The following is an 11,574-nucleotide window of genomic DNA, read 5'->3' as shown; positions in this document are numbered from 1 at the left end:
TAGTTAAGTACACCCATGCAAGCAATATATTTCAGTTTCAAATTTGGCCTATTTATCCTGGTAAGGTTCGTCTAAAACAGGGCTACCACGTGAAGGTCCCAGGATACCTGCCCCACACGGTTTCCAGATCTTCAGGGCCTTTGCACCATCCTGTCGGATGGGTCAGGTCCGCCGTCCCAGAAGGAGGGACAGTCCCCTACTGTACTAACGCGGTCCCTAGTTGGAAAGAACTTAGGGACTACTTCCGTTGGTCAACCATTTGTGATAACACCGGCACCATCCTAGCAGATGAGGAGCCCGAATGCACCTTTAAGATCAACCACCCAGTGGCCCGAGCCGGAAGTAGGACCCCACATGCCACGTGCACGTGTCCAGGTCCCTTTAGTCTTTGGTCCGCACGCACCACCAAGTTAGCGCAACAACAAAAACGCGTATATGCTTGCTTGCTTGCAATGGTGTACTTATTTACAAGATGCCAACTGTATAGTGAGCTGCCAAAACAACCCACTACATGTAAAGCATCAAAAATCTACACATGTAAGCCCGGTTCATACTTCTTGCAAATGCGATTGCGATGTGAATTTGACGTCAGAACCCTCTTTTCGCAACGAAATTCAAAAGTGAGCAGATTTGAACTGCTGCGAATTATTAGTTGCGGATTTGTGACGTCAACATTCGCTCTGCATTTGCATTCGCAGGAAGTATCAACCGGGCTTTACTCATCTAAAAAGAATATCTTACTTTTGTTAATTCATGGTCCACAGATGAGCTGCTAAGATGTCTTGAAGATACTGATGTTTTCCAAGGCAGTTGATCTCCTTTATACCCTGCAGCCTTAAAGGTGGTCGGTAGCAGAGACTCCATCCATACTTGGTTTCAGGAACTACTGGCCCTGAAAGGTCAAGTTAACAGATAGAATTATGTAATTGTAAGCCAGTATTTTGTCATCAAAACTCTTACATGGGCAATTTAGACCACCTCTTTATTTAATAATAACAATAATGGTGGCTTCTTATAGCGCCCAGGTTCGTCACGAAGTGACGCTCATGGCGCTTCAACATTATTACCCCTGGTCACTGGGCCTTAAATCATTCCATAAACCATCTCAACTCCCTGGAGAGTATACAGTCCTCACAGGTACCTATTTACCCGTGGGATGGAGAGAAGCTTATGGTGACGAAAATAACCACCTGGATATTTCTTTGTGTATCTTGCACAGGCATGCCCCTGTGGTGATACACTTGTCACCCATTAAAAGAGGGACAGAAAGTAGCAGAAATAATGCACCCCTTATCCCCCTTTTGCCTCATCCCCAGTTCCAGAACTTTTGTTGTCCGTTTGTTATACAAAAATGACCCACACGACAGGCTGCACTGTAGTTTATTATTATGTTTGGCTATTTTGCTAAATGGAAATTAAAGCATTCTCGGGTTTCTACACTATACCCTGGCAGATTATTTATCTGCTGTGGCTAACGGCCGAGGTTCTGCGATTCATGGTCGGTGCCTTGTACTAATATTATTTCACAAGACAACAACAAATCCAAATGTAAGAACGTTTTGCTGTCTTTCCTTTTGTCAAGTCAAGGTTTTATTGGTCAATTATATTCTCAAATTTTATAATTAGATAATTTTAGTGGAATACTGACCTAAAAAGGTTTGAATTGGGGGGGGGGGGGGAGGGGAGGAGATGATACAGACACCCCCCCCCACACCCCAAATTTAATCAGAAGTACTGCTTATTAAGACTACCAGCACCATGCAGCCTCAGACCTGGCTTTTATGACACATTTTGTTCTGGTACAACACTCAGTGTGACCTTCAAACTACCACAGCTTTGACTTAGCAGTTTTATCGAATTTGGGCCTAAAATTGATAAAATCGCAAGGGGTTTGTCCAGCAGTTTTATTTTGTCGAATTGGGCCTAAAATTGAAAAAAACAAAACAAGGGGTAAGTCCAGCAGTTTAATCATACTTGGGCCATTAATTATTTGAGGCTTAAAATGCATGGCATTACAAGGTGATTAGACTTTAGCTAGATGATTTTAAATTTGGCGTTAGTTTTATTTGATGTGAAGCTCTATATGCCAACACATACTTCAAAGGCCAACAAAAACAATTAATAAGAATTTATGTGTTTACCTGTTTAGTTATAGGCCTACATCATATTCAGATTAGTATGAGCTTGTTACTGGTGATCTCTTGACATCTTCATGATGATGGCTGACAAACACCACTAGGAAAAAAAGACAAAATAAGTTTGCACCTAAAATTGGAAAAAATTTCAAGTTCGGCAGTTTTCTAAAAGTTGGGCCTAAATTTAAAAAATCTCAAGGGGTAAGTCCAGCAGATTGATCAAATTTGGGCCTAAATTGAAAAATCCCAAGGGGTTAGTCCAGCAGTTTTATCAAATTTGGGCCTATAATTTAAAAACAAATCACAAGGGGTAAGTCCAGCAGTTTTATTGAATTTGGGCCTTAACTTGAAAAAAATAACAAGGGGTAAGTCCAGCACTGGTTTTATGCAATAAGGACCTAAAATTAGAAAAAAATCACAAGGGGCAAGTCCAGCAGTTTAATCATACTTGGGCCATTACTTATTTGAGGCTCAAAATGGGCGCTTGTTCTATTTGATGTGAAGCTCCATTTGCCAACACATACTTCAAATGCAAAAAAAAACCAGTTGTTAAAGAATTATGTGTTTACCTTTTTAGTTATAGGCCTACATCATATTCAGATTAGTATGAGCTTGTTACTGGTGATCTCTTGACATCTTCATGACGATGGCTGACCAAACACTACAACGAAAAACATTTAAAGGAAAACATATTTAACAACGGAATCAGTGGCAAAACTATAGGGAAACATTAGTTGCTGAAATATCGGTTTGCATTTTTGTTTTCATCACAAACACTTGGTATGCCATTTACTGTTTTCAACTCCCAAGATTATCTCAGGAAGTCAGAACAAACACAAGTGGAAAAAAAAGGTTCAATGGGGGGGGGGGGTCTCAAATGTTCAGATAAATTATCTGAATTTCAATTTCCAGATAGCAAGGGGGGTCATGGATTAAGTGTAGGGGGGGGAGGGACCATAAATTTCAATTTCCAGATAGCAAGGGGGGTCATGGATTATTTGTTGGGGGGGGGGGAGGGGCTGCTATGTTAAAACCAAGTAGCATCAGTTACATGTACCCCTTGCATGTGTCGTCAAACCCTGAAACAAGCGCCCTCACTGGGGTCAAAGGAGGCAAATGATCTGACAATAGCAGGTTATTGTGCATAAAAATGTGTGCGTGACCTCAGCGTCCCTGTAGCGTTTTCGCGTAATGCAAGGAGTCACATAAAAGCCATAAATCATTGGGATGGGTTTAAAAAATAAGGCCATGTCCACTCAACAACATCTAAAGCTACGGCTACAACACCAAAGATACCAACATCCTTTATAAGATGATGCTGAGAGCCAGCCATAGCCCTAGCCATAAACACCAACTCAGACATAGCCTATAAACCAAAAACAATTTAATGGCTTGAAGTTCTGACCGTAACAGACTAGAAAAACTCTGCTCGGGTCGAAGGTCAGGCCATTAATTATACGTTGCAGATATAGTCAAGCTTACCTTTTGAACATTATGAGTTTGTTACTGTTGATCTCTGTACATCTTCATTACGATGGCGGACAAACACTACAAAGAAAAACATTTGAAAGGACAAAATAAGTTTGCATCTAAAATTGAAAAAAATACAAGCCTGGATACATGTAAGTCCAGCCTTAAATTGAAATACAAGTCACAAGAGATAAGTTTTAGCGAATTTGGACCAAAAATTGAAAAAAAATCACAAGGGGATGGGTTTTAAATGAGGCCATGTCCACATTACGACATCTACAGCTACTGCTACAACACAATAGATACGGACATTCTTTCCAAGATGATGTGAAGAGCCAGCAATAGCCCTAGCCACCAACTCAGACATAGCCCTACACACAGCCTGGGTTTAGTTGGCAGATATAATTAGTGGTGAGAATATAGAATTAGCGTTGCAAACTGCTTACCAACCAAAGGCCCATTATGCATAAATACAAAAAATAGTTAATATATTTTGTGCAGGGTCATTTAACTGGGGCTAGTCCACTGGTGTTTTAAAACTGGCATCTGGCAAACGGACCACTGAATAGAAAGAGGCCTTTTGATTTCAACTCAACTATTATTTAATTTAGAAAGTAAAATGATTCGCTATATAAACAAGCTTAACTTGGTATATCCTTACGCCAGCCTTTCGCTGCAAAATCAAGAAATTAATGTCTCTGTATGGCAATACTTTTGCCAAAAGAGGGCACATTTAAATGCTAATTGTATTTTCTGAGTTTGTTGTGTGCTGTTGATGCACATTACTATGTAAAGTTGAACAATTTCATTGTCGCAATGAAATTTTGCTTATTCTTGAAACAAAATTAGGCTTATAATTTTGGTCACCAAACCAAAGCAAAAGCACAATTTTTCAGTGAGTTAACAATTAATTAAAAATTTTGTTTGCCAAATACGAGTTTTGATTGTGCACCTTACTTAGTTTTCAAGGAAACCGTTGCCCAAAAATAATAGGTTTCATTTAAAAAAGGGCTAAAACACACTTAACATGTTTTTATTTTAGACCCAAATCCAAATTTAGCCTCAACCCAAAATGCCCAACGTGTATTTTTATTGTATATTTGTATAAGGAGGAGCCTCTTCTACTCCTAGAACTGTGAGGTTTCACTCCGCTGTCTCCCATAACCTCATTGTCATGCATTGTAGGTTGACATCTCTAACACCAATAATGGTTCTGTGGTTCTTTTATAGGGCCACTGATTTTCCGCGATCGCGGAAAACGGACGGAATTCGCGGAATCCGCCCTTTGAAACGGAAAACGGGATTTCAGAAAATTTGATTTTTTTTTTCTTTTTTTCTTGACGCCAAAACTATTGAAATTGCATTCTTTATTAAGATTCTTTTTGTTAAACTAAAAAAGCATCAGAAATCAGACCAAAGTACGCGATCGTAACCGTGGATCATTCTGTTCTACTTCACACCATCCTCCATGTTTACACACATGATGTACACATGATGTACACACGTTGTTAACATGGTTAAGCGAAGGGCATATTATTCGCGGCACGTTTTTAACTTTTTTTGTTGACCCAAATTGCATTTTCTCCCTCTCTTTTACTAACAATAATAGAAAAACTAGCTTACCTATGATCTATAAGAACACATACAATGTTTTTTCATCTCGGAAAGGTCTAAAATAAAACCGTAAACTGTCAACATTCTGTCGCCAAAGCGAAAACAAAATGGCTGACATTTTGTTTGTGGATGGAGAACGGTCACGTCCATAGACTTGTTCCCAAGTATTTGATCATGCTGAAACAGCGCCCTCTTGTGGATACACTCCTGTCATTAGCCTACAATGTGGCTGATGCAGAGAATCAACTGCAGTTTTAGACTTGGAATCAAGTCTATCACATCATGTGCATTGATACTGCAGTCAGTGCAACCTTTTTACCCTGACTACATGTTTTTGTTTCATCGAACAGCAGTATACAAAATAATCCACAATTATAAATATAAAAAAATTTGGGTATTTTTTTGAAATTTGTCAGTTCAAATGAACATTTTACGAAGTCAACAGTGCAACTTATCTCAAATTGATTTTTATAAGTGTGTCCCTGGGTATTAAAAAACCTTTTATCTAATTAACAAAACATGAAACAGAATTTTTTGTGCCTGAAACGGAATTCATGTTTTTGCCAAACGGAATTTGCACTTTTCTGAAACGGCAAATCAGTGGCCCTACTTTTAATTTTGTTTGCGCAAATCTCTTCTTTTTTTTTTCTTTTTTTTTATCTTGCCAAAATTAGGCTCTACCATGTTGAAATGGCTATCCAAAAAACTAATATATGATTCTGGGGGAAAAGGTTTTTATGTATAAACAGCTAATGGACTCAACTTTCATATACACCCAAAAAGTCTGAAAAATAATTCATGCTTGGGTGAGCACTGCTCACTTCTGTAAAGGGTATGAAAATGAGGCAGGGAACCACGAAGTGTACCCTGAGCGAGCTTCTGGGTAGAGGCTAAATTTAGATTTGGGTCTAAAAAAAAACATGTTCAAAGTGTGTTTTAGCATGTTTAGTCCTTTTTTAAATGTACCCTATTATTTGTAGCCTATTTGCATGGTTCTCAGACACGATGCGCATGCATTGGTGTTATTGGCATAAGCAGAACCTCATAGTTCTAGGAGTAGGCATATGAATTTGTATAACACTGAAAAGTCAACTAAGACAACATCGAATATACACACACACACTGCTGCAGCGCGTGCGCGCTCCTGGATTTGTGTGTGGCTCTGTGACTATAAGCACTGATCGATTTTGTGCAGTGTGATAGGGGATTTGTTACGAGATCGTTTATTGGTTCAACTTGTTGTTGCCCAGATTGACGGAGGAAATATTGCTCCTATCAGAATGATTGTCTCACCAGATTAAAGCTTATACAATAAAGTTTAACTCAATGCTAGGGGGCCCTAGATACGGCCTTTTGAAAGGCTGCTGGGTCATTCCGTGTCAAATCAACCAGTTTTCAGAAAAGTTCCCAGGTGACCCCCTCAGATTTTGATGAAACTTCATCAGAATGATTGAATGTGGCTCAAATGAACACATACAAAAAAGCTAAGTCATACTCCATGTCGTTTGCGAGATATGACCCATTGAAATTTGGTCGAGGCGGCCATTTTGTGCTCGCGCGGGACGCGAAAAGTGATTTTTTTGATAATTTCCGACTTTGAAAGCTCATAATTTAATTATTGTACCAGGTAGAGAGCTCAAATTTGGTATTCCATCTTACTTCTTGCCAAATTTCATGAATCTGCACTCAATTTAGATGTATCTCCTTTAATTTTCTAGTTATGGTCACCTAAAACAGGCACTTTAATCAGCCAAAAATGTTTTTTGTGATTTTTGGGGTCACCCTGTGCCCACATGAGGGGTCAAATAAATCCTATATTCCCTAGGTATTATCTATGGGTGCATGTTTATACCCATAAGCAATTATCAGCTCACCAATGCAATAATTTAGAAATAGCATGGGCCCAAAGTTGGTTCCAGCCAGAAAAAGGTCAAAAAGACCCCGCCCGTCTTGACCCCGGTTGACCCCGCGATCAATTGAAATGTTTTTTGAAATTGATACCAGTTAAACATATATATTATATCTACTTATACACCAATTTTCAGCTTTGGCACTCAACTCCTTCATGGTGTGGTGGCAATTTGAATGTTATATGTTTTTGGCACATTTTAATGTAATATCATACAGTGTACATGTACATGTACATTCATGTACACATACAATACATGGTAATATATGTTTGAAGCTTGTGTAACTTATTTTTTCTGGCTAGCAAAAAGTAACATCAACGCATTGGCATCTGTGGTGTCTGCGTGATACACAAGTACATATTTTGTTTGAGAAATGAGTGTTTGCATGTGATACACATTAGAGAAGTATTGTTCTAAAAAAGTAGTGTATGGAAAGTAATACCAGCGTTTAATATGCAAATGAGGTGACCATGTGATTGGAAAGTTTAACCAGCATAAACATAGCATGGAGGAAACAAAGGGGACTGGGGTTGGGTTAAAACCAGAGAAGAATATGACAGATAGTTAGTGTTAAGTACTGGCAGATTTAATTTGTATTGTGTGGTGTGATCCATGTTTCAAGTGAAACTACACACGGTACACTGGGGTATGGTTCCATACTGGGGTATGGTTCCAATATTTTGTGTGTTATGGGAGAATTTTGCAGCACTTCGTGGTACCTGCCTTAAATTATTTATTGCAGTTAAAAACATGCATCATCAACCCATTTCTAAAAACAATAACACAAATAAACTTACTTTTTTGCTAGCCAGAAAAAAATAAGTTACACAAGCTTCAAACATATTTTACCATGTATTGTACATGTGTACATGCATGTACATGTACATGTATACTGTATGATATTACATTAAAATGTGCCAAAAACATATAATATTCAAATTGCCACCACACCATGAAGGAGTTGAGTGCCAAAGCTGAAAATTGGTGTATAAGTAGATATAATATATATGTTTAACTGGTATCAATTTCAAAAAACATTTCAATTGATCGCGGGGTCAACCGGGGTCAAGACGGGCGGGGTCTTTTTGACCTTTTTCTGGCTGGAACCAACTTTGGGCCCATGCTATTTCTAAATTATTGCATTGGTGAGCTTATAATTGCTTATGGGTATAAACATGCACCCATAGATAATACCTAGGGAATATAGGATTTATTTGACCTCTCATGTGGGCACAGGGTGACCCCAAAAATCACAAAAAACATTTTCGGCTGATTAAAGTGCCTACTTTGGGTGACCATAACTAGAAAATTAAAGGAAATACATTTAAATTGAGTGCAGATTCATGAAATTTGGCAAAAAGTAAGATGGAATACTGAATTTGAGCTCTCTACCTGGTACAAAAACTAAATTATGAGCTTTCAAAGTCGGAAATTATCACAAAAATCACTTTTCGCGTCTCGCGCGAGCACAAAATGGCCGCCTTGGCCAAATTTCAAACGGTCATATCTCGAAAACGACATGGAATATGACTTAGCTTTTTTGTATGTGTTCATTTTTGCAACATCCAATCATTCTGATGAAGTTTCATCAAAATCTGAGAGGGTCACCTGGGGACCACTGGTTGATTTGACACGGAATGACCCTGCTAGGTTGTAAAAAATGACGTTATTTTTTAGTTTCTCACGCAAAACGGTACGAAACTACAAGTTTTAAATCGAAAAATTACAGAGGAAAAATAATAGTAATCTCCAAAAAAGAGATACTATGTAAAAGGGGATGTATTCATCTTTCTTTTTCTGCAAACAACAAGTTCACACAGTAAAGGAGTAAGGAGTAGTGAGTGTGACGAAAAAAGAGTGAAATGCGTTGGTTTTTGCTCAGAAACGCGCGTACGCAGGGGGTTTCACACTGCAGCGGCTTAATTGTCATTACAAATTGATATGCCACGGCCCCTCCCTTGTACTCTGCCCACCCTAATCCTAGGACTATTTCGGTTTCGTCGGGCTATCGTCTCCCGTAACCTCATAGGTTTATATCTCTCACGCGTTAAACGATCATGGTTCAATCATTGTTCAATGAATTTTTGAATCAGAAATCTCTCTTTATTTTTATTTTAATCTGGCCAAAAATAGGCTCCATGTGTCCTTTGATATCTCAATGTCCGAGGGGGCGACCAGAGAACCCACTCCGCAATTTAAAAAAATGTTAAAAGTTACAAACGTGACGAGCGTGCGCATATTATTTTTTTCCCAAGACAAACGTGGAAAATTATCTACACATGTTTGTCCTAGAATAAAAAACCACTCAATCCGTGCTTTGCGTACAAAAACATATGGACCAGTTTGGGAACAAGACGTCTGATTCCTAGACGCGTGTCCATATATTTTGTACACAAAGCACGGATCGAGTATTTTTATTATTCTAGGACGGACGATCGTGTGCTATAATTCTCCACATTTGCCCTGGGAAAAAAATAATATGCGCACGCTCGTCACGTGTCGTGGAGTAGTTGGGGACTGAATTACGGTAAGAATTTATAACTTTTAACATTTTTTGAGATTGCGGAGTGGGTTCTCTGGTCGCCCCCTAGGACATTGAGATATCAAAGGACACATACATAGAGCCTAATTTTGGCGAGATTAAAATTAAAATAAAGAGAGATTTCTGATTCCAAAATTCATTGAACAATGATTGAACCATGATCGTTCAAGTTTTAACACGTGAGAGATATAAACCTATGAGGTTACGGGTGATGATATAGTCGGACGAAACTGAAATAGTTCTAGGAGTATGCCCACCCATGGAGCAATAAACTAGTTAGTTTATTGCTCCATGGCCAACCCCACCAACAACCAAGGCCTAAACTAGCTAGTCTAGTCAATCAAGCACCCCCATAAATTGTGCAAATACGCAAAATTTACCCCTTCACGTACACAACACCATGTCTACAATTTATAACAAAATAGTCAGTCTTGTACACATTTAAAACATTTGTAGAAGGGCTTTTCTCTTTTTAAGTGTACGAGCTCGACTAAAATAATTCCACACCGCGTGTGTTGTTTCAAAATCGCCGCCTCACCTTTTTAAATAAGTGAAGCCTAAAGTTTTCTTAATTTTTGTTGGTTTTTAAAACACATTTTCCCAAAAGAAAGTTTCCTCTGGATGCTATGGGTATTAGTTTACTTACCTATATCATCTTGTCTCGCTTTTGTAGACCGATTTCGCAATAAAATGTGGATTACTACCGGGGGATAAAAGGATGGTCTGTGAGAAAACATGGAGTCTATCGAAGGGAAGGAAGCATGCATTTTTCATTTCATGAGAGAGGGCGCTCGTCAGAGTAATAATAATTAGACTCGCCACACTGCTTTGAGTTTTTTTCTCCCTAAATTGTGTATTACAAATAATAGGCTAAACGGTTAACAGGTTTTCTTCCTTTATTGTTGAGTTTCTCTTTTTGGTTCAGAAAAATATTCTGCATACCTTTGTGTTATGCTTTGAAACTCAAAGTTATTAGGTCACCGAGACTAGCAAATTCCTCAAAACACAAATGAATCATGGTGCGTTTTGTTGATTGTTTTTATTTTATTTTATTTCAAGATTTCTTACCATTATTTAAACTTTGTTTTGTTATTAGAAATCTGTATTACACAATACTATTTTCGTAGATTTGTCAAGTCCTTCCGAGTCATGCCTCCAAACCAGTCGATTTCGCGCCATCTAGTGGTGAAAAAAAAAAAAAAACACGCGTCACCAATCAAGACTAGGACGCGCAAAAAACCGTTTCCCAGGGACCTTGCCGCCAAGCGACCTTTGTCACCGATAACATAAACATTGGAAATTATATTTTTTTGACGCACTCAGGATAACCAGGAAATAAACCAACTCACGGATATAATTTGCCATTTTGCTTTGTCTTAAGTTGCATCACCACACATGGGATTGTTTCATAATTTCAGGTAATTATAAAGCATTGTTTCCACTAAATAATATAACTGTAAAGGCCCATGGTCACATGAGGCGATTTCAGGCAACCACTAACAAGAAATCTCATTTTGAAATTTCACATTTCTCATTATGGAAATATACCGCACTTAAGACCATTGTGTCTTTCATTGTGCATTATAGCAGTGAAAGTGGTTGCCTTACATGAGTGGAATAATTGCCCTGTGTGGCATGGACTTCATAGTTTTGGACATGTTGTTGCCACGTACTACCACCATAATTATGCTAGCTTGCTAGAGTTGGTTATGTTCCACATTAGCAGTCGCTCCAAGAACAAGGCCCGATTTTAAAAATGGTATTAATTTTACAAAGCTGTTAAGCAGGCTATACTGCTTACATTAGCCCCATTTAAACTTGATTGAATTTTATCTGGTAACCCTATTTCAGTAAGCAAGATATTTCTCTCCGTGTAGCAAGTTTAATGCTCAGACACTCCCGT

At 38.4% G+C, this 11,574-nt stretch overlaps 1 long non-coding RNA gene across 1 annotated transcript; it reads right to left on the bottom strand.

Annotated features, from left to right (window-relative positions):
• Positions 1-314: 314 nt before the first annotated feature.
• Positions 315-10,401, bottom strand: LOC117292673. The gene is made up of 4 exons (XR_004519309.1): positions 10,318-10,401; positions 3,618-3,683; positions 2,705-2,796; positions 315-892 (listed from the first exon to the last, which is right to left on the bottom strand). It is a non-coding gene; the product is annotated as an uncharacterized LOC117292673 (long non-coding RNA).
• Positions 10,402-11,574: the final 1,173 nt, after the last annotated feature.

This window comes from Asterias rubens, chromosome 7 (genome assembly GCF_902459465.1).
Source record: "Asterias rubens chromosome 7, eAstRub1.3, whole genome shotgun sequence".
NCBI classification, from domain to species: Eukaryota; Metazoa; Echinodermata; class Asteroidea; order Forcipulatida; family Asteriidae; genus Asterias; species Asterias rubens.
This window is presented reverse-complemented; position numbering and strand designations above follow the sequence as displayed.